At 37.9% G+C, this 22,304-nt stretch overlaps 1 long non-coding RNA gene across 1 annotated transcript in view; it reads left to right on the top strand.

The window, feature by feature from the left end:
- Positions 1 to 18,814, top strand: part of LOC142055744 (uncharacterized) — a 66,821-nt gene extending 48,007 nt beyond the window's left edge. Inside the window, exons 5-6 of the long non-coding RNA XR_012660026.1 lie at positions 18,217 to 18,482; positions 18,609 to 18,814. This is a non-coding gene — a long non-coding RNA (uncharacterized LOC142055744). The remainder of the gene's footprint in view (positions 1 to 18,216; positions 18,483 to 18,608) is intronic.
- The last annotated feature ends 3,490 nt before the right edge of the window (positions 18,815 to 22,304 follow it).

Raw genomic sequence — 22,304 nt, 5'->3', positions numbered from 1 at the left:
TGAAATGGCTACTCATTCTACATATTTTCTCAGAAAAGCAATCCAGTTTACCATGGAAACCCAAGTCTTCATCTCCTCTTAAATAGTCTTTTTACCTGTTCAAAAATGCGGAGACTAAAACCTTCTCTTAGGTAACAGCTGTGGACCCTTGTGGTTCAGCAAATCTCGCAGTGCTGGTTGCTCATGTGTAGTTGTCTGGACTTAGAGCTTCAAAAGAAGAACAGCAAGAACATTTTGTAGTTCTGGATAAGGAGTTCCTCAAAATGTGGCACAGGTTGGATTTTGACCACATACACAGATGAGTATTTTCTAGCTTTTGATAAACATTCAGGAAGTAATGTCCTGATATAATATACTGATGCTTTAATATGCTGATGCTTTACTCTGGAGTAATATTTTTGCTTACTTCTTTACAAATAAACAAACCAAAACAACAAAACCCTAAAAAAAAGCTAACAATCTAAACAAAACTTCAAAAAAAAAAAAAATCCCCACACTATATTTTGAACTAAAATGAGGTATATTCTCAGAGATTAAAAATCAAAGAATACATATTTGTTTTTAAGTTAACATCAATAAAACTTTGTAAAACTTCTGCTAAAACTACCAGTAAATAAACTTTTTCTTTTAAAGTTTGTTAGCCAATAGACAGGTACTAACATGAATGTTAGATATTTATAAGTATTAACCTTTTCTGATAACAGTATTTTTGCATTTGACACTTACCTCTATTAAACACAAATTTATAATCTCACTGATTTTCCTTGTAAAGAGCAAGTATGACTGCAAAACGTATACCACTAGAAGCAACAGCAACCCTTCACAACCCCGGAGCAGTGTATCTCGTACTAGGCTGCCTTGATGTTCTGCTATGTCATTCATATTCTAAAAGTCAAACTGCTTCCCTAATCAGTTGATTTTTGTATGTCTTATGAAAATATGCAAAGGTATTTATCAGGTTAACAATTATTACTACAACTGCCCCTGAAATTTTTCAATAGTAGTGATTTTTTTTTTCAAAGAATCTTAGTGCTTATAACTATATAGATCCAGCATTGGCTTCTGTAGGTTTCTTTTCTTCGTTATATTAAATTATCAAGTGCTGGAGCAGAATGTCCTGTGTACTTCAAGTAGTATAGTAATAAGGAAAAAGCACCTTAAACAGCAGCTCTGTCTTGGGAACTACTTAGAATGCATACTTATCAATATAAGTTTATTGATATGTGTAAAACACTGCTCTGAATTGAAAGACTATTAATACTATGAAAGAGACTATGAATTTAGCAAATAGGGTACGCAGATATTATACACTACTTCGACAAGATTCTGAAAAAAAATTTAAGCAGTAATTTTACCATATAATGGCATGAATTAGGGTATAAAATATACCAATATTAATTAATAATAGAGAATTTGGGTGATATATGGGAGTTATAACATTGAGATCTGAGACATGACTTAAGATACCTTTCTCATCTTAGCTACCATAAGGCCACATGCACAAAACATTTTTTTCATGTGAAAGATGAGTAATTTTCTGTTGAAATATACAATGTTTTGTCATTAGGTGGTCCCAGAACACCCATTAGGAAAAAGAATGTTATTTCATCCTTCTGAAAAGAAGCACTAGGAAAAGAAAACAGAGGCAAACAGAAACGTAAATTATGATATCTTAGTAGAGAAAAGTGGGAATTACACAACAGCAGTTTTCAATCAGCGAAAAACCAGAATTCTATTTCTGTTCACTCTATTCCTTCGGGCTTAATTTTTAAAATCTTGGTTGAGAACCATATTTAAAACACTATATCGATATATATTTTTTTCAGATAAACACTACTGAAAAACTCCCAAAATGCACAGTATAACATTGGGAAATAAAAGTAGAGAAAGGTAAGTACAAGAATTGTCTAAGGAAATAATGACAGACCATACAAACATTTTAGCTCTGCAGTAGCCTGAAGATCAGCTATACAGTACAATAGGTATTACTGTACATAGAGCAGCATGAGGCAGGCAGCCATTCATTAGATGTGTAGCATATTCAATCTTCACTCTGAAAAGGGTTGTTCTTTGGGTCCTTCATGTTGTTATTTGTAATCTTTAAAATGGCTGAACTTGCATGTGAGATGGTATATCAGCATTAAACCCAGAAACCTCTCCTTAATGTAGCGTGAGGAAAACACTTCTTGCTGAGAAAAGTGGACCATCCTGTTCAGGAGCAACAATCACTATTGAAGAGGAAATAAGCATAGTGGAGGTTGTTGTTTCCTGATGGCTGGGGTCTCTCTAATGTATTCGTAAAATTGGCAGTTTTGCTATTGCAAAGTCAGATATTTAAGAAAAGAATGTTAACGAATACCAAGAAATTATTTATGTTCACTGGTTTCACAAGACAAGTGCAGGATTGCTCACATTATTTAAGTGCCACAGTACCTCCAGAGCAAGTATCCAGCTCCATCTGGACAATTCAGGCTAAATATATTTGTTGTCTAGGCTCTTTTTTCAATAAACAGAGATAGACAATCAACAAAGCGTCATGACAAGTGAGGGACTACTTAAAAAGAAAAAAAAAGGACATACAGTACAAGAATAAATATTACTTTCTTCTTCTATCTGGAACTTTGCTGTATGATTCTAGACTGTATATGAAGGCATCACTGCTCATTTAATTTTCAGAATCCCGAGGTTTTTCTTGTTGGTTTTTTTTTTTTTTTTTCCTGAATATAGTATCTGAGTAGTGATCATTCTTTAGAGACTGATAGTTAAAGACAGGTTACTTGCCTGAGGAGCCTAAATTCCCAAACTGTTTTTGCCTGAGTTTACAGTTTTTGCACTCTCCTAAAAGGCAGTAAACAGATTAGCCATGGCAGGGTTGCCTTTGTTGTCCAAATAATATAGATAAAATAAGATCACACTCTTTCATAAGTCTTAAATAAAAATCAGGGAAGACAGGTGGTGACTGTGTTTACACTAATATTACTACCTTCTTTTCTACTGAAACTAAGCCATCATGAACTCAAATAAACAAGAGGCATGAGGGCAGTCAGTCAGAGAACAAACATCTAAGCAGGCATTCAGGGAGAAGACTAGAGAGGTCTGTTACTATTTTTTATCCAAGGACAGTCTAATCGACAAGCATTGCATTGCACTAGTCATCTTTCAAAAATGTGTGTTTGTTTGTACAAGTATCTGCTAGTTTAGGGACATAAGAAAAGCTGAAGACAACTATCACATAAGCGTGTAGTCACCAGATTCTTAGATACATAAGACTTTGGGCAGTCACATACTGATTTAGAGACCATTCAGAAGATTCTGTTGTATGCATTAAGCAAATAATTGCCAGACAGTAGTATATACTTCAGCTGTAAAGCTGAGCAGCTATATTCGTAGCATCAACCCTCCCCAAATAAGAAAAGAATGATGCCAGATGGTAACATCTATTTCTGAAAGCTCCAAAGGAGACTTGTAATATTTTAATTATAGATTTATATATTATAAATATAATATATGTTTATATTTTTTTAATATATATAATATATTACAATATAATTTTATAGATATTTACCTGAATCAGGTGGCAAGTGCAGTCACTAGATAACATCCAAACAGACCAAGAATTTCTCATGCAATCTAAAGGAGGTCAACAGATTCCCTTTCTGGAATATGTCGACTCTTCCTGAAGTGACCAGGAAGCAGCATGGCCTGTTATAGTTATCACGCGCTAGTTTCTGCCTATGCTGGTTTCCTAAGGAGAGCAGTTTTGTGCAATCCCGCTCTGCGCAAGGCTTTGTCCACCTATCAATTCTCCCTTAGTAACATTTGAGCCTACTAGTTCAAGAGAAATGGAGATGCAGAGAGAGTAACATCCTACAGGAAGCCAACAAAGCAAGTTGCTTGGAAATTGCATACTTTGATTTTCCAGGCACCAGAATGCTACATGTTCTGCTCGTCTCACACAGCAGGCAAGAAGATGCAACCAGATGCTAATCAGCTCGTGCACGTTTGCCGGCTGCTCGAAGTCTGTATTTCCAAACAAACCAACCCATAACTGACTGCACATCCAGCAAGATTTCTAAATTGTTAAAGGAAAAAAAAATAATTACTTGGAATATCATGGCAAGGGTTCTTGCTGTAGATATGCAATATTAAGGTTTTTTATGTCAGTTATAGATTATGTGATGATAGGGAGGAACCAAGTGTATTGCTGCTTTACTGCAGACAAAAAGCCAAAAAGAGCATGTTCTTCTGTTTACGGAAGTATGTAACTATTTTTGTGGTTGTGATAGACACTAGATATGCACACCTCTGCCAATAGCATGATCACAAAGTGTTCATCAGTAGCAGCTTTGCACAGTGACGCGCCTGCAGATCTCAGCCTTGATTCTACAAGTGAGGAGTTACTTAACCAGTCATCCCTCTGCAAAGAATCCCCCAGAAGCCTGGTTTGGATATGGTGCCAAAGGAATGACACATCAGAGTAAGGCCACATCACCCGTCACAGAGTGTGTGTAGTGTTATGGCTCACGGGGCAATTCTGTAGAGGTTCAAAATTATGACAGACAGAATCAGAAGAAGGACTTAAAGTTATCACTTCCTGCTATCTTCTGACTTGGCTGCAAATTTTGTGCTGTGTATGCTACAAAACTTCAGCCCCTCTACTAAGATTTAGCAAAACTGTTTATTTGCAAGTTGGAGTCAGGGCGCTGATCTAAATTATTCAAAAATAATAGTGATACTCAAGGTTATTTAAAATTTTGGGTGCTGACTTGTTTCTTTTAGAATTAGCACAGAAGAATCCTACAGCAGCACACAGATAAGGTTAGAATATCTTGCAGGGAAATATCACATCCAGAGGATCTCACCTTTGAACAAAATGAAGGGAAATTGTGGTGTTCAGAGCCCCTCCTCTCTCATTCGCCCACAACAGAGGGAGTGATACCAGAAAGGACAGGAGAGACCAAGACTAGCAAATACACAGATGGGTATCAGGCTGACATAAGGCCTGGAATATGCAAGTATTGTTCAGGCAGTCCCAGAGGATTTACAATGGCACATTTTTTGACATTGAGGAAGTTACAGTGTGCTCAGTGTCTTATTTTTAATCTTCATTGCATACATCCTTCTGCCTGCGTTGTATTCATATTGTAATTTGAAACAGATCACACTCTTTGGCAAGACAAATGGGAAAAAAATAAAAACAGAGAACAAGGATGGTAGAATTTTGCTCACACCAAATATGTAGCCTTGCTCTATGATACAATGTGTGGATGTTGGTATTGTAAGAAGCAAATCAGGAACATCGAAATGATTACAACATGGCTGAGAGGCTGAATTTAAAATTTTTAATAATTTTTATTAAAATATTTTTAATAATTTAAAACATCATTGGCTGTTGAAGAAAAATGGAAGCTTATACAAACCATATGAACACATGAGCAAGAAAAATAGGGTATGGAAAAGTTGGATTTGAATCAGGATAGACAACGCTTTCAGAAATTATTCTCTAGTCAAATAGTAAACAAATACTTTACAGTTTGTTGTAAGTTTTAAGACTGATAGAAAAGTGTTTGGTGAGATCCAGACTGGAAAAATACATCAAACTTGCAGCCCAAGGGATATGCAATATCTACAGGTTTTCAACCTGAGAGGTATAGTTGGAAATATTAATGTAACTTTTCAGGCTCTGCTTGCAAATCCAAAATCCTTTCATTAACAAAATATTTATGAGATGCTTAAAATATTTTTTTCATTAAAATATTTCAGTATTTGGCTTCAGGTGTATTTAAAACTTATTTCTCATCTGAAATGAAAAGACCAAATATATTTTCTCTTACCCCATATTAATTTCCCACCCTGTCATTGTAGATTTGTCGCAATAGTTTCGTAGGACCTAGTACTTTTTCTACAAAATAGGTAAAGATTGTATGTTTTTCTCAAATAACAAGAAAGAATATTTATTTGCAATCTCTTGTGTACAAGGTTTTGTGTGTATTAATATAACCTGTGCATTGAACAAAAAACCCTCTGTGTAACATCTAATTCATTTTTGATAGAAATGTTTCTTTATTTGTATCTCAAATTATAGGTATATAATCAACTAGATTCTGATTGCATTAACAAAGATGTAAACCCAAAGCAACTCCACTGAAGTCAGTGAAAATAAACTAAGGTAATACTGGTTATTAGGCAGGCTGAGGCTCAAGCTATTAATACTGCTTAAACTTTTGTGCCGTCCACATACGTCAAGATAGCATGAGGCCTGTTGTGTTTCCTCCTTCCTACTCTCCTTTTTTTCACTGTGCAGAGAGCAGCAAAATCTGTACGTGCCTTTCAGATGTCATTCCATATTAAGGGCCAGGTCATGCCATCAATTTTTAAACACAACTACCCACTGAGATCGATGCAGAGCGCTGCTTAAAACTTGACAGTAGGGTGTGACCCTATAATACCAAGAAATATCTCTTTACTTGAATAAAAGCCTGATGCTAGTCACAACAGCAGTCTACCAGCATTAAACATTGCATTTGTAGCATTGCAGTGCTCGTGTGCTGTATCCTACCGTGTTTCCAAATGTGATCATTGCTTATACTGATTCAGCTACCTAAACTTCATTCTAGTTCCTATTATTCATAAAAAAGCAACTGCAGCAACACCACAATTCTAACATTGGGTAAAAAAACTACTGAGTGTGTAGGTCCAGACCAATAAATGCATTACATACACATGCATCCTTGTGCTGTACAAGGTTTTATTGGTCTCTGTAGGACCAACAAAGTAGAAGGTAACTTTCATCCTGTCCTTTAATCAAAGCTACAGGCCCTAGCCATGAAAAGGTTCATGTGCGCCTTTAGTCACACAGTAAATAGTGTAACCAGGGCCAATAGGGGTATTCAGAATTTGGAGCATGAAGCAAATGGCTAAGGTCTTTACAGAATAGAAGTCACAACATTTGTTTTCGAAGTTTTACCCTCTTCTTTGCAGCTGTCATGCATCCTGCAGAAACACTGATAGTTCATTAACGATAATAGTCTCCCTCATACTCCAGCATAAGTGATTTCAGGTGAGGTGAATATTAGAGAGGCATAACACCAAAAAAAAAAAAAGTTAAATGTTATAGCTGCAACTGTAGCTAGATCATTACAGATAAGCTAGGAAAATCAGTCATGCCAGCAACTGTATTCATCCTCTGCATTTTACAAACTCATTTTGGTTTTAGCAAGCCAGCCAAAAGCATCAATCTACCTAATATCTATTCCACTCCTCTGCCTCATCCTCATGTATTTCCACATACACATCATACCGTGTACAGGTAAAAAATGTTTTTATTCATTTTCTTGGTACAGGCGTGTCATTGCCTTTCCATGAAAGTACAGATGAAAAACATTTGCTCAGGTATTGCTTTAACATGGAGGGAAAGAGCAAGGGAACGTACCCCAGGCATGCACTGAAAGCTTCTAACTCCCATAGTTTAGAAGTACTCTTACAAGTGTGACAGTTTCAAAAAGGATTTAAAACCAGCTTTTCCAGGGTAGCTAAAGATTGCATTAAGTGGAAGATGTGATTTTCAAAAGGGCAGAAACAGATGACGTGTAACTTCCCAGTTGCTTCAAAGTTAGGCTGAACTATTAAATACTAAAGTCACCTCTAAAATGTGATTTAAGCTGTTAAATCGGGTAATAGCTTTTGAAAAATTTGCCTGCCATTAATAGAAGTATAGGGTTCTATGTGAAAGAGGAGATTTCTGACACCATTTCATGACTTCCAACACTTTCTGACATAAGAAAACTTGGTCAGGTAATTTTTAGAGAATTAATAATACCTTTTGAAGTCTCTTCAAAATTGCAAAATTCATGCTTGGCACCTTCTTCTTCCACCAAAGAATAAGCAAAATCCTCTCGAGTTTAGGAACTCTCCTAGAGTCTGTGCAAATCCTATTGTGTGAAACATGGGATTTGGAATTTGGGGTCTGTTTTGGGTGCTGAGAATTTTTAAATGTCTTCATTTTGATGGAGAGAGAAGGTTGACAATCAGTATAAGTGAGGCATACTTTCCATAAAAACTAAATTCCTCTTGTAGCTAACCTCCAAACCTGGTTCTCTGTTGCTTTTTAAAAAATGAATTAGTGATTTTGGTAGAAAAAAATTACTTCTGTATCAGTTCTAAAATCTTTCTTTTCCAAGAAGCACAAATTCACTGTCAAAATCTCCTATGATGACACTGCAGCAAAGAACCACATTGCCATTTTAAAAAGCATTGTGGACAGTAACAGGAAAATATGATATCTGTTCCAATCTCCTTAAGCATCTTTCTTTAAGCCAAGTTAAAATTGCTTCTTTGACCTGACGTCTTTGACCTATGATGGTGATCCTTCATAGTAAAAATACTTAAAATACAAAAATGGGGGGGTTGTCAGTTTATAGAAGACAGCAAAAATTTATGCTGTGGATTATGGCATTTCTGAAACCAGCTGGTTGACGGGAAAAATATTTATTTTATTGTCATAGAGAGAGCTCAGATCTGCCCTGATTTCCCTAGATGCAAAATAAATGTTTTTACAAAGTACCACAAGTGTTGCTATCTTTAATGTGACATAAATTGAGGCATATACATAGAAATAGTTGGAGAATTCATTCAGCCTCTGCTGCATATTTTGTATGTTTCATTTACAACCCTGAAAATTACAAACATACCAACAGAAGGATATAAATAACACCATAGTAGAAGCTTGTGGAAGACATTATGCCAGCCGGCTTTCCATACAGCACTGTATCAGCTTTACTTTCTACTTGGTAGCAGAACTCTGGTTTGTAAAATATAAGAGAGATTATATCTTATCTATTGCCTATGACACTACTAAATACTTCCATCAGTTACTGTTAATGCATTGAAAGTTACTTAAATTACATATCAAGGTCAGAGCTTCATGGTACCACCTAGTACTCAACACAATTGCATGGTTTGGCTTTTTAAAGCTGCAAATGCTGTGGGACCCAGACACCCATAATTTGCTGTGACATGGAATTAGACGAGGTGCAATCTGACACCATGCAAATACCAACTTGTGATACACCACTCCGGCTTCTGAGGCCACACGAATATGCAACAAGAGAACTGTCTGCAGAATTAAGCCTAAAGCAGATCATTTGCATAGTAAAGGCACTTCAAAGAAAGACCAAAACATTCTTTCATTGTATTGCTATTTGTGATATTGAAAATCATCCATCTATTTGTAAATGTATTCATCTATGGTGTTGTCACTGAAAGTGTGTGATCTCAGCTGAATTCTCTGTTTTGACCATAATTCCATATAAAAATTTTCCTTTAATCCCTGGCAGCAGAACTGATGTGCAGTGGCAGCTACAGTCAAAAGTTTCTAAGTGTAAACATACAAATATTGAGAGTAAAAGAAACTATGGGGACTTTTATGCTTTTAAAGGCAGTTACTACAGAAAAACCACACACCTGGAGCTTCAGTAGTAACAAGCAGTCCAAAGGTGGCTGAACCGGTGTAGGGCAATGTAGATACCAAGCCTGTGCATTAGTAGAGAAGATTAAATGTATCCTATTAGCAGGCTTTTAACAGTCAGGGTTATGCTGAATGAACACTGACAGCTAAATTTTGTGTAAAATAGTAATCTTGTGAAATTGCATCAGCAGGATAGATATTTGGACCAGTCTGTGGCTGTTTGGTTTAGCTGGGATCTTTGCTGACTTTATTTCAGTTAGAGGGAATGTTTTAACATTGATGATGATGATGATAAGTAGGCCAGCAGACATGAAAAACATTTAATGGTTAATAGAACTCTAGTTTTCAGTAGAAGCTGGTAACTTTGATTACCCTCTCTTGTTCTTGCTTGCAACAGGGATGGCATAGCACAGAAAAAAACAAACCTTCCCATGCTGAGAAGTGCAGGTATTTTGAAGGCTGAAATTTCCTTTTATAAAAAGCACAGCCTTGAATTCCTGCCTTGTTAAAGTGCTGAGGAAAGACTCCACATTTCTGGAAAGAAAAATAGGGCACTGATGTTCTTGGTTTTCTCTGAACTTTGTGAAGAAGAATCTTACAAAGATGTTACCAGAGCTCTTTTTTCTTATCATTGCTTTTTCCTAGGGTGTGAATTAAATAATTATCTCAGCTTCTGGCCCATATAATAATGTCACCTGCTACGTTTATTCTCTCTGGCTGCAATGTGTTTGGAGAACATCTGAAATGTGCACAGCAGTTGGAGAACCTTGCTATGCTAAGAAATTGTATCTGTATATTTAAACTTGCTGCTGCTCCACTTAAAATTGTTCAAGTGCTGGCACAGACAAAAGAAAACTGTTTTCAGAAAGATTCATTTATGTGTGAATCAGACTTGATGGGAGCAAGTCTTCCCAAAATGCCTTTAGCTATCAACACTATCACATAATCCATCTTTAGAACTAATGAGAAACTAATGCTAGCAAGATAAACAGCATTTTTAGTCTGACTGCATCATAGTCTGCAGCTGAGGGATTGTACAGTGGTGGCTATTATGAACACCACTGCCAGCAATGGGTGAAAGAATCTCAGTTCAGTAGAAATACTTGTCATGTATAAAAATGTAGCATTAATATGTGTTCTTGAGGAGTCAGAAACTTTACATTTTTCAGAACACTTACACACGCACAAGCAAAAAGCCTTTGAAACTACCGAGTCTACTCGTATGAGTAATTGCTCAAAGGTGAGTAAAGGATCATGTCATTACCCTTTGGGACCAGCTTTCATGAAAGGCCTACTGAGTATTTCAATATCATTAACATACACAGTGCATGAAAAGCCTTGAATATGAGCTTACTTCAATTGCCCAGAGGTTTTTAGACTTACACATGCTGCATAGCTAGACATTACCCTCTCCTTCTTACTTCTTCTTATCTTCTACTCCTTTTTCCTGCCATATGCCACTAATGTAATCAGAGGCCATTAGGGCAACTCACTCCCAGGCTCAGATATTGGAAAGTATAGTAAATGATCAAAGCTCAGGGTCAGTGTGAGCACCTGGTTGGCTTTGATCACCATCATTAGTTATGACAAGCAGGAATCCCTCTTGTCCTTTCAGAAAAGTGTTCACGCTGGTGGTGTATTTATTTTGGTCTCATACTGAGTATAAAAGTAGACTTGTGATTAAAACCTGCAGCATTCTGCTGGAAAGCAAAACTACCTCAAAGTGATGGGGACGGAGTGCATGTACCTTAAAAATGAAAAAAATATAGTATGATGCTTTTAGCCCACAATGTCCTTGTCAAAAAACCTGTGCAGAACAAAAATGTGTAGCTGTCTGATAGAAGGATAAAATGTAAGAGCTTTAAACAGAAAGAAAAGAGACAGCTCACTGTTTTTCAGTCCTGTTGTCCTGTTAGATCATAGTTCTTTCTGTGGTTAGAAACATCTTATATTCCTTTATACCTCCTTTCCATAAGTGTAAAAATAAAGTAATACTCCATTACAGGCTGATTTTTCAAATAATGAATTTTCTGAGTTTTCACCTGTGTGATGTGTTGGCTCATTCCCTGCAGACTATTTAATATTCTTCCAAACATATTTTGAAATTCTGGTTATCCTGTATGTTTTCCATGTGAGTGTCTGCATTACTTTAAATTCCAAGCTTTTTTGTTTTAATGTACTCTTGTATCAATTATTTCCATAGGTGAATCATTACCACATGAGGAAAGTAGAAATCATTGAGCAATTTTACTTTTTCTGCCTTTTAATTTTAATTTATTCTTTCTTGTTTTGTGGTATCAGAAAGGATGGGGCAGAAGTGCCTTGTTCATTTGCACTTGCTCATTTGATTTTTATTTCTTTGATTGTAATTTATTTTCCTCTCTCTAATGTTTTATGTTCCAAATTCAGTTGTATGCAATTGCATAAAAATAATAAACGGTGTGGAAATGAGAAACAGTAGATAAGAAGAGGAAAAATCACAACAAGCCTAGATGGTAAATTATCCATGAACAATTAAAAAAAAAAAAACTGGACTGTTCCGGTCTAGTGATTTTCTATCAGTTGTCTGATATTCTGCGGAACACTTACATGATTTTAGGAACCCACTAAATAGATGTTCTGAATTACCCTTTACAAGAATCTTCCTCTCTGTCCTTCTCTCCCTCCTCCTTTCTCTCTCTGCCTTTGTACACACAGACACATACACACAAACACATATATATAACAGCAGAAAAAAACTATCCTCCAAACTTAAACATTTCCAAAACAGCTACTCTTGGTAGTTGTGCATATTGTTTTTGTATTCCAAAGTACAATTTCAAATATTTTAGATGGGGACTGTTCCTCAATGTGTTAGTTTCATTTAGAGTTCATCACACCTATGAGCAATGATGTTTGACTGCACTTCCCACTCACAACAGACTTAAATGCCCACACGACTGTTGGCCAACTCTGAAAGTCAGAGTTTGAAATTTAGACTCCTAGGCATTCTCTAGTCACCTTCACATTATATTACACAAAGTACCTTGGTGTGAATTAGCAATGGCAGGCCAGTGCAAACAGTCTGCTCAACCTGCTTTCACACAGTCTGTTTGTTTTTTTGGAGTTCTATTCTGCTAGGATTGTGTTGAAAAGCTTGATGTTTCTTCTTCATACTCTGTTTCCATACAATACTTTAAAAGAGGTTGTTTGAGCTTCTTCCAGTGATAACCAGTTATCTGTTTCTCTTCTTCCCATACAGTCTAGTCCCTGTTGCTAACTCATTTCCCCTAACTCCTTCAAGAAATGTGTTGTCCAGTTTGGAAGCCCAGCAGTTCCGGTTTGTGTGTCAGTTGGCTCCTGAAAAAAAAAGATGGAGAAATATCTGTGTCAGAAAAAAAATCACAAAAGAACCTTCTTTTCCACCCAGGACTCCCTTACATATAAACTTTGTGAGATAACACATATTTGTTAGAACTGAATAGAGTCTTATGTTAAATACATCAAAGTTTTATATCTTTCAGATTTGTAAGAGATAATTGGAAAGATCCTGTCTATTTCCAAGTTAGCTATTCATGTATTGCAGTATGAATCATGATAGAAAATGTCACGCAGTAAATAGATTTGAAGTTAGGACCATTTATAGTAACTTGGAGAGAGATTAGTGGCCTTTATAGATTATCTTAAGCAGTAAGAGGGCTAAAGATACTTATTTCTAAATAAATTCCAGCTTTCTCTTGCATAATAAATATCACTTTCATCTAGAATATACAACTTGCTTTACTTCCTCAGAAACTCACCTTCCTGTCATAGCGTTTAACTCATCATATTTCTTGGATGTTCCTTGATAGTCCTTATTCGTATCATAGTGCCACCAAATACAATGTAGACACAGCGCAATCATGTGGTAAGACCACCTTAGGTGAACATAGTTAAATGGAAAAGACATATTAAATATCAATGGGGATAAAACTGTGACTTGCTCACAGCCACTCTGCAATGCAGAGGTAGAGCTGAAACCAGAATCCAGCTCAGCCATACCCTACATCATTGCATTTAGCATTCAATCCCACCATCCACCTCAGTGAGCTGTACTGTAGGCGTTGCCAAAATTGGTCATGTATTTGGGAACACTGTAGGTGGTCTGAATTTGTTAAAAGAGCTTTCTTATTGCCTGTCTAGATTTTTAATAGGCATGCAGAGTATAAACTAGTGTTCTTTGTTCTCATAAATGACTATGCATTTGCCAAACTGCTCTGTAAGAGAGCTGGAGATAAAATGTCTGTATTTTACAAACTGACCTACTGGCACTTTAAACTACACTTCTTTTTTTCACTGTGTGTTGAGATCTCATTTAGTTGCAACAACATGAGCCTAATGCTGCAGACATATGGATGTTTAGGGCAGCATGTTATTGACAAATTCTCTAGAGATGATTTATTATGTACATCACTGGACAACACTTGTTCTGTCTATGAAACCTGTTTTCTCAACTCTGTTCATCTGGGAGAGACATGTTGTGCACAAACGGATACATGGTATATTTTATCCAATTGAGCCTTCTAGAGCCATGTATCTCACTCTGATTTATGCCTGTTTTCACAGAATCACAAAATGGCTGGGGTTAGAAAGGACCTCTGGAGATCATCTTGTCCAATCCCACTGCTTGACACCTAGAGCGGGGGGCACAGGACCATGCCTAGGCAGGTTTTGAATATGTCCAGAGAAGGAGACTCCACAACATATCTGGGCAGCCTGTTCCACTGCTCTGTCACCTTCACAGGAAAGAACTTTTTCATCATGTTCAGGTGGAACTTCCTGTGTTTCAGCTTGTGCCCATTGCCCCTTCTCTTGTCATCAGGCACCACAGAAAAGAGTCCAATCCCATACTCTTGGTACCCACCCTCTAGATATTTATAAGCATTGACAAGATCCCCCCTCAGTCTTCTCTTCTCCAGGCTAAACAAACCCAGGTCTCTCAGCCTTTCCTCATAAGGGAGATGCTCCAGCCTCCTGATCATCTTGGTAGTTCTCCATTGGACTTGCTCAAGCAGTTCCACATCCTTCTTAAACTGGGGGGCCCAAAACTGGACACAGTACTCTAAATGTGGTCTCACTAGGGCAGAGTAGAGGGGGAGGATAACCTCCCTCAATCTGCTGGCCACACTCCTTTTAATGTACCCCAGGATACTGGTGGCCTTCTTGGCTACAAGGGCACATTTCTGGCTCATGGTCAGCTTGTTGTCCACCAGCACTCCCAGGTCCTTCTCAACAGAACCCCTTTCCAGTAGTTGAGTCCCCAGCCTGTACTGGTGCATGGACTTGTTCCCCCCAGGTGCAGGACCTTGCACTTGCTCTTGCTGAATTTCATGAGGTTCCCCTCAGCACAGCTCTCCAGCCTGTCCAGGTCTCGTTGGATGGCAGCACAGCCCTCTGGTGTATCAGCCGCTCTCAGCTTGGTATCATCAGCAAACTTGCTGAGGGTACACTCTATCCCATCATCCAGGCCAATGATGAATATCTTAAACAGGACTGGACCCAGCACAGACCCCTGGGGAACACCACTAGTGACAGGCCTCCCCAGACTCTGCTCCATTGATGATGACCCTCTGAGTTCTGTTGTTGAGTCAGTTCTCTATCCACCTCACTGTCCACTCATCCAACCCACACTTGCCTGTGAGAATGCTATGGAAGACAGTGTCAAATGCCTTACTGAAGCCAAGACAGACAACATCCACTGCTCTCCTTCATCAACGCAGGCAGTCACACCATCATAGAGGTCTATAAGGTTAGTCAAGTGTGATTTCCCCTAGGTGAATCCATGCTGACTACTTCTGATAAACTTCTTTTCTACATGCCTGGAGATGACCTCCAGAATAGACTGTTCCATCACCTTTCCAGGGATGGAGGTGAGGCTGGCTGGCCTATAGTTTCCTGGGTCCTGCTTCTTGCCCTTTTTGAAGACTGGAGTGACATTGGCAACACTCAAGTCCTCGGGTACCTCTCCTGTCCTTCATGACCTTTCAAAGATGATGAAGAGTGGCTCCACAAGAACATCCGCCAGCTCCATCAGCACTCATGGGTGCACCCCATCGGGACCCATGGATTTGCAAGGATCCTGTTTGCCTAGGTGATCTCTGACCCAATCCTCCTCAACCAAGGGGAAGTCTTCCTTTCTCCAGATTTTGTCTCTCTCCTCTGGGGCCTGGGATGCCTGAGGGCCAGCCTTTGCAGTAAAGACTGAAGCAAAGAAGGCATTCAGTAACTCTGCCCTCTCTGCATCCTGAATCACAAGGGCACCCACCTAATTCAGCAGTGGGCCTACAGTTTCCCCAGTCTTTCTTTTACTACTGATGTATTTGATGTATTGCCAGATTTCGTTCCAAGTGGGCCTTGGCCTTCCTCGTTGTGTCTCTGCACAGTCTGGCAACATTCCTATATTCCTCCCAAGTGGCCAGTCCCATTTCCCACACACTGTAAACCTCCTTCCATCTGAAATTTTCTAGAAGCTCTTTTCTCATCCATGTGGGTCTCCTGGCTCCTTTGCTTGACTTCATCATAGGGATGCTCTGATCTTGAGCTCAGAGGAAGTGGTACTTGAATATTGACCAGCTTTCTTGGACCCCCCTGCCTTCTAGAGTCTTACCCATGGAATTCCTCCAAACAGGTCTTTGAAGAGGCCAAAGTTAGCTCTCCTCAACTCCAGGGTTGTAATCCTACTTGTTGCCCTGCTTCTATCACTCAGGATCCTGAATTCCACCATCTCACGGTCGCTGCAGCCAAGGCTACCCCCAACCCACACATCCTCAACCAGACCTTCTCTGTTTGTTAGTATAAGGTCCAGAAGCACATCTCACACCATTGGCTCCTCTGCCAACTGAGTCAAAATATTATCCTTGATATTCTGCAGGAACCTCCTGAATTGTGCCTCACCACATTGGTTTCTAACAAATATCAGGGTGGTTGAAGAAGAACTCATCCACTTCCTCTTCCTGATCAGGTGGCCTGTAGCAAATGCTCACATCAGTGTCACCCATATTTGCCTGCCCCTTAATTTTCACCCATAAGCCCTCAACTTGTTCTTCCTCCACTCCTGGGCAGAGCTTGATAATTCCAGCTGCTTCCTCAAACAACGAGCAGCTACCCCCACCTCACCTTGTTGGTCTGTCTTTCCTAAAAAGTATGTATCCATCCATGACAGCATTCCAGTCATGTGAGCTATCCCACCATGTCTCTAACTGCAATCAGATCTTGGCCCTGCGACTGCACACAGACCTCTAGTTCCTCATGTTTAGTCCCCATTTTGGGTGCGTTGGTGTACAGGCATTCCAGAGAGGTAATTGACCATGCAGGTTTCCCTGGAGGAGTGCACAAGGATCCACTATAGCCATGCACATCCTTAAGGTGGTTGGTCTTCTGACTGTCATCTCATGAGGCAGCTAAGGCACCATTGTCGCTGCTCTGGTTGGCCTGGCTTATTCCCCTGTTGGATGTAATGGCATTAGCATTGCTATTTTGGTCCCTGCCCATCTGAGTCCTTCTGTTTAAAGCCCACCTCACCAAGTTGGCCGGCCTGCTGCCAAAGATTCCCTTGCCCCTTCTAGACAGGTAGATTCCACCCGTCCCTAAGAGGCTATGGTTCCTGGGGAAAGTCCCATTGTCATAAAAGCCAAAACCCTCACCATGGCACCAGTCACACAGCCAGGAGTTGATTTATATTATTTATCTATTACTAGCTTCCCATTTTTCTCTAACTGGTAAAATAGAGAAGAAGGTGACTTGGTCACCAATATTTTCCACTTGCTTCCCTTAGGGCTTTATAGTCTTCCTTGTTTCAGCGCAGGCTCTGGCTTACAGCATCATTTGTGCCCACATGGAAGAGTAACAGTGGACAGTAATCTGTGCTCTTGACAAGTTGTGGCACCCTCTCAGGGATTCAGGGATTTCTTGGATCGTAGCTCCTAGAAGGGAGCAAACCTCTTGTGACTCCCTGTCAGACTGGCAGATAGGCACCTCAGTGCCTTTTAACAGGGAGTCACTCACTACAAGCACTCATATCTTCTCTTTACTGGATCCACTCTGTGCTGCTGGTACAGTTGCTCCTTGCAGACCTTGCTTATGTGTGTTTTAATCCCTTCAGTCTGTTCTTTGACCTATAAGTATGCCATTCCAAACTGAATCACACTTAAATACATAAGTGTCCCTCAAGGAGAAGGGGAATATTAAGGAGAAGAACTATTCCTTAAACTGTATGCTTGCTGAGAGATTGAAAATGTTGCTTGAAAATGACATGTTGAGCCCTGTTGGTGGAATTTTTAATGCAGATGAACACTGATGACTTCAGAGGGGCTGAATATGTAAATGCATACCAAGTGTCTCACCTGAACTTGCCCTGCTGATGCTACTGCAGTCAGATCTGCTGAATTTGGCAAGATCAGATCCCAGTCTGTTAGAAATGTAAAGGGCCACAAAGTCTGCACAAGCAGTATACTGCTGGCGTGATGAATAGTGTTTCCTAAGAAGACTGATATTTATAATCAACCCCAAAATTGCAGGTTCATCAGAGGCTATATGTCATGAATTCCCAGAAAACAAAGCACACTGTCATTGCCTGGAAAGAATCAGCTAATATTGTGATAGCAGCTGAAATAGATGTACTATACAGGTGCTCTAGCTAAAAGTCAAATTCTTCATTCACTTTTTACAATGTATTTTTTTTTGTTACTAGCAAAATTTCCTTTCTTCTATAGCTATTTCTTTCTATGTTTCAGCTGAAAAGATTAAGATTCTTGAAAGACATCAGATCAGATGCAGAAAGTCCTCAGGGATACTTCTTGTGAAGTTTTCTGAAATCATATGCTGGCAAGTACAAGAGAGATCTCACTGCATAAGCAAGAGCGAAGTTACCCTTACTGCAAGCATAATTTAACATATTGAATGTACTATCTTGACATCTGCCATTATGAATAATTAAATAATATAATTGCAGGCTTCTCAGGTTGCACTGCACGGCACTGCTTACAGTACAGTCTTTTAGGTAAGTCCGTAGAATAGTCTTGGCTGGATTTCTTATGTATGGTCTTGACCAACTTGACCTCCACATGATTCTTCATGTGCAAAGCAGGGCGCTTTTTTCCAGTTTTGACTTTATGCACATTTGCAGATCTGAAGAGAGAAACTTTGGCTTCAGCTAGAACTTACTTGCTTTGGACTTGGGACATGAGGCAAATCCACTAGTGAACTGCAAAGCTTTCAGCCTCCCCCAGAATTCCTCCTGGGATGACTCCTGCAACCAATGCAGTGAAAATGAGAGAATGTTGCTATATCTTAACAAAAAAGGTAAAGGAGTGTGTTTCCAGAAATATATGGGTAAGTACAGTAAACAGTGAAGTCACAGAGTAACTTACATCTGCAAATCAGAAACATGATTAAAATCCTAAGGTTCAGGATTTCTTTATTCATATTACAATCCCAGTAATTCCAAAACCATGGGGTTATTTTTTTGAAGTCATTGTTACAAGGCATCTTTAATTGCAAAGGTGTTACTTAGAGATTTTTGCAGATTTTTCATCATTGATGTGTTTTCTTCTCTGTTTACGACACTAGTATTATATGGAATAAAAGCAAGTGACTCATCAATCTACAAAATATTCAGTTCAAAGTGCTTTAGCACCAGAAGTTTCTAAATTTTAAAAACTTTCTGCTACCTCTATTCTGCAATAGTAAATCCTGTGAAAAATACAATTTTTACTGGCAGTTCAAAGCTCTCACCTTGCAACTGAAATAATTGTCCAGTCACCTGAACAAAGGAAGCTTGAATTTCGTTACAAATTCAATCATCAGTGTCCAATCTGTGATTTACCTTAGGCAAGCAATCTCTTATGGTGGGATTTATGCTATGAGCTCTGGAAAGTGGGATATCCGAGACTATCATCTGTTCTGCACATCTAAGCTAGTCTTTACACTGGGATTCACCATGTTCTAAACTGGTGAAATTAATTAAACTTTAGTGGATCTTTTCCCCCTACATTGACAGTACTCAGAACCCACAGCTTGGTCTAGTTGATGGACTTTTAGATTGCTCAGAATAAATGAAATGTGCCCAGCCCTATAAAGCCATCTCTAGGGCTTTGCAAAGGAATAGGATAAAGATCTGATTACAGGACCAGGACCGAGCGATTATGATGACAATATATTTTGCTATTTTTGAGACAACTCTTGTATGAAAGTTATGAAGTGACAGAAATAGAGGTCATTCTGTCAGAATCTTAAAATGTGCAAGCTGAAGGCCCTATTTGTCGGGGTTTTTTAGCTGTCGTTTTAGGACTAGCTCGCTTTATAGTGCATTTGTCGTTTTTTGAGAAGGTGTCAGCTGCTAAACGTGGTCTTAGATAGATACCAGTGCTTGTACTTTAGAGGATATTGGACACATGCATACATAAGGACACACATATATTTGTGTATATGTGCATATATATGTGTGTGTATGTTCACATATGAAATGAATACACAGATGGAAGATATGAGATACAAAACAATATAAAGATTTAAGTTTTCATGTGTATTTCAATATAGAGTTTTCTATAATGAGTTTATAAACTTCTGATGCAACCAGTGGTTTGAATGGAACCCCTGATTTCCACAAAGGCAGGAGACAAGAAATACATGATAACTAAATATTGAATGTTGTTCCCCTACAATCAAATTTATGTTCAACACCTTGCTCAAATCTATTATGCTTTACAAATGTAAAAATAATGAACTGTCTTACAAAATCATGTTTCCCTTTTTAAATTTTTTATATCTGCACAACACCAACATAAAGGTTTTATCATATATTAGAAGTCTGAATACAAACTGAAATACACTTTAAAAAATTTAATGAAAATTAATATATCAATTTTCTTTTCAGAGAATAAGCTTACTGTTTTTCACTAATTTTCTTACGATTTCATAGTAAATTAAAATAATTCTGAGTAGTTTTATTAAAAAAAACAACCCAGGTTTTAATTTGTTTTAACATTCTAACTGTATTTGATATTTCATCCTTCCAGATTTCACCTGAAAATTTAGGATGACTCAAAAATTGACCCTGTGAAAGTTGATCAGTGCTTTCCGGTTGGTTCTGTATTAATAGGATGTTCTGGTTCCTAAGAAAATATTTATAAAGACACAGTGATTTGCATGCATTGATATATCATTTTTTTTTGAAAGGCATGCCTAATGTGTATAATTTTTGTATTTAAAGGCATAAAATTTTGAAAAGGACTAATTATATCCTGCATTATCTCCTGATGACAGAGTATCAACAATCTATTTTAAGTGACAAGCAATTTGTAGAAGAAGGTTTGCCACTTCTAAATGTCAGTTAAAAATAAAAATCTCTTTTAGATTATGGATTTCAGGAAGGCATGAAGGATTGGTGCTAAAAACCACTGAAAGCATAACTGTGCATTTGAAGCTTTGCAAAAAATAAATTTGAAAATGTTCAGGTAGAGTGAGTTCTATTAAAACCTCAGTAAATGCTACTGCAAAATGGCACTGCAACACCACCTTTTTTGAGGCAGTGGACAACAGCAGATCCTGCCCATCTATGGAGTACTGGATATTGAATTTTTAATGATGCTCACTGTATTTTTCTGTTCTGATTCTCCACTCAGGAGCTATAATATTGGTAGAGACTTTGATATCTCAGCATATTCTTGTTTTTCTACTCAGCTCTTCCTAGGATAGAAATTTTCTCTCCCAGAGCCATCTAACATTAGATCAACTATTTTCCCTTATCAACCAGATCAGTAGGTTAACCTGCTCAACAACAAAACCATGTTTTGTGTATCTTAATGTTTGTCTTTTATCTCAGACTAAGAAACCCTTTGGAAATTATGTTGTTTTATTTGTAATAAATGTATAAACACGCCATGCTCATGTCTTGGCTAACTTGCAGAATTTAAGATGTCTGTAGATGCTAATATTTGGACAACTGAATTGCTCCCTTAACTTTCTTAGATTTTTATCATGTTACTGACAGTTTCTTAATAATTTTAGTCTTATGCCCTTATCTGACAATCATTATATTTTCTTCTAAGCAGTCCTTTCTGGTTAGGAAAATTTCCTTAATTAATGGACTCAATTCTTTCCTCTTTGTATATCCTCATTAGAGTATTTTTTTTTATCTTTATTTGCAAGATATCAACCACTTAAAACTGACTTTAAGGGTAAATTCAGTAGTCATCAAGCAGATAACCATGTGGCCCCAGGATCTTACTTTAATAACAATTTTCATTTTCCTTTGAGTTTCCCTTCTTGTCTCCAGTAATGCAGCAATCTTACCTAGACAGGAAGGGTCTTTAATCTGGCACATTTAACAACTGGTGTGATACAGATCCACTCTAGACTGAGTTCTTTCTTCAGTATAAGAGAAAAAGTATAGCAAAGAAAAAAAGAAAAAAGAATCCTCAGCTACTAACTTTCAAGCATCCACTAAGGTATGTCAGAAAACAGTGTGATTGATAATGTAATTAGAACCTGAAGAATAACACTACGTATTTCAGTGGAACCAACATTTTTGTCCCACATTCATAAAATATCCCCTATTCTGGACCTTAAAATATGATGATAAATAATAGAGCACCCAGTGATAAAAAAAGGAAAAAAAGTAATGAGAGTTCATAATTTGAGCTGTAATAAAGTTGAACAACTTCACTCAGTTCAGGTCAGGTAACTGGCTGAAGAAATATAAATATATATAGTGTTTGGCTTCATAAACTTTTACTGCTGAAACAAGATTCAGAATAAAACTATAAGCAATAACCTTAATTAAGAATGAATGTGAATGTACTATAATCTGCTAACATTAGCT

The sequence above is a fragment of the Phalacrocorax aristotelis genome, chromosome 3, assembly GCF_949628215.1.
Source record: "Phalacrocorax aristotelis chromosome 3, bGulAri2.1, whole genome shotgun sequence".
Classification (NCBI taxonomy): Eukaryota; Metazoa; Chordata; class Aves; order Suliformes; family Phalacrocoracidae; genus Phalacrocorax; species Phalacrocorax aristotelis.
This window is presented reverse-complemented; position numbering and strand designations above follow the sequence as displayed.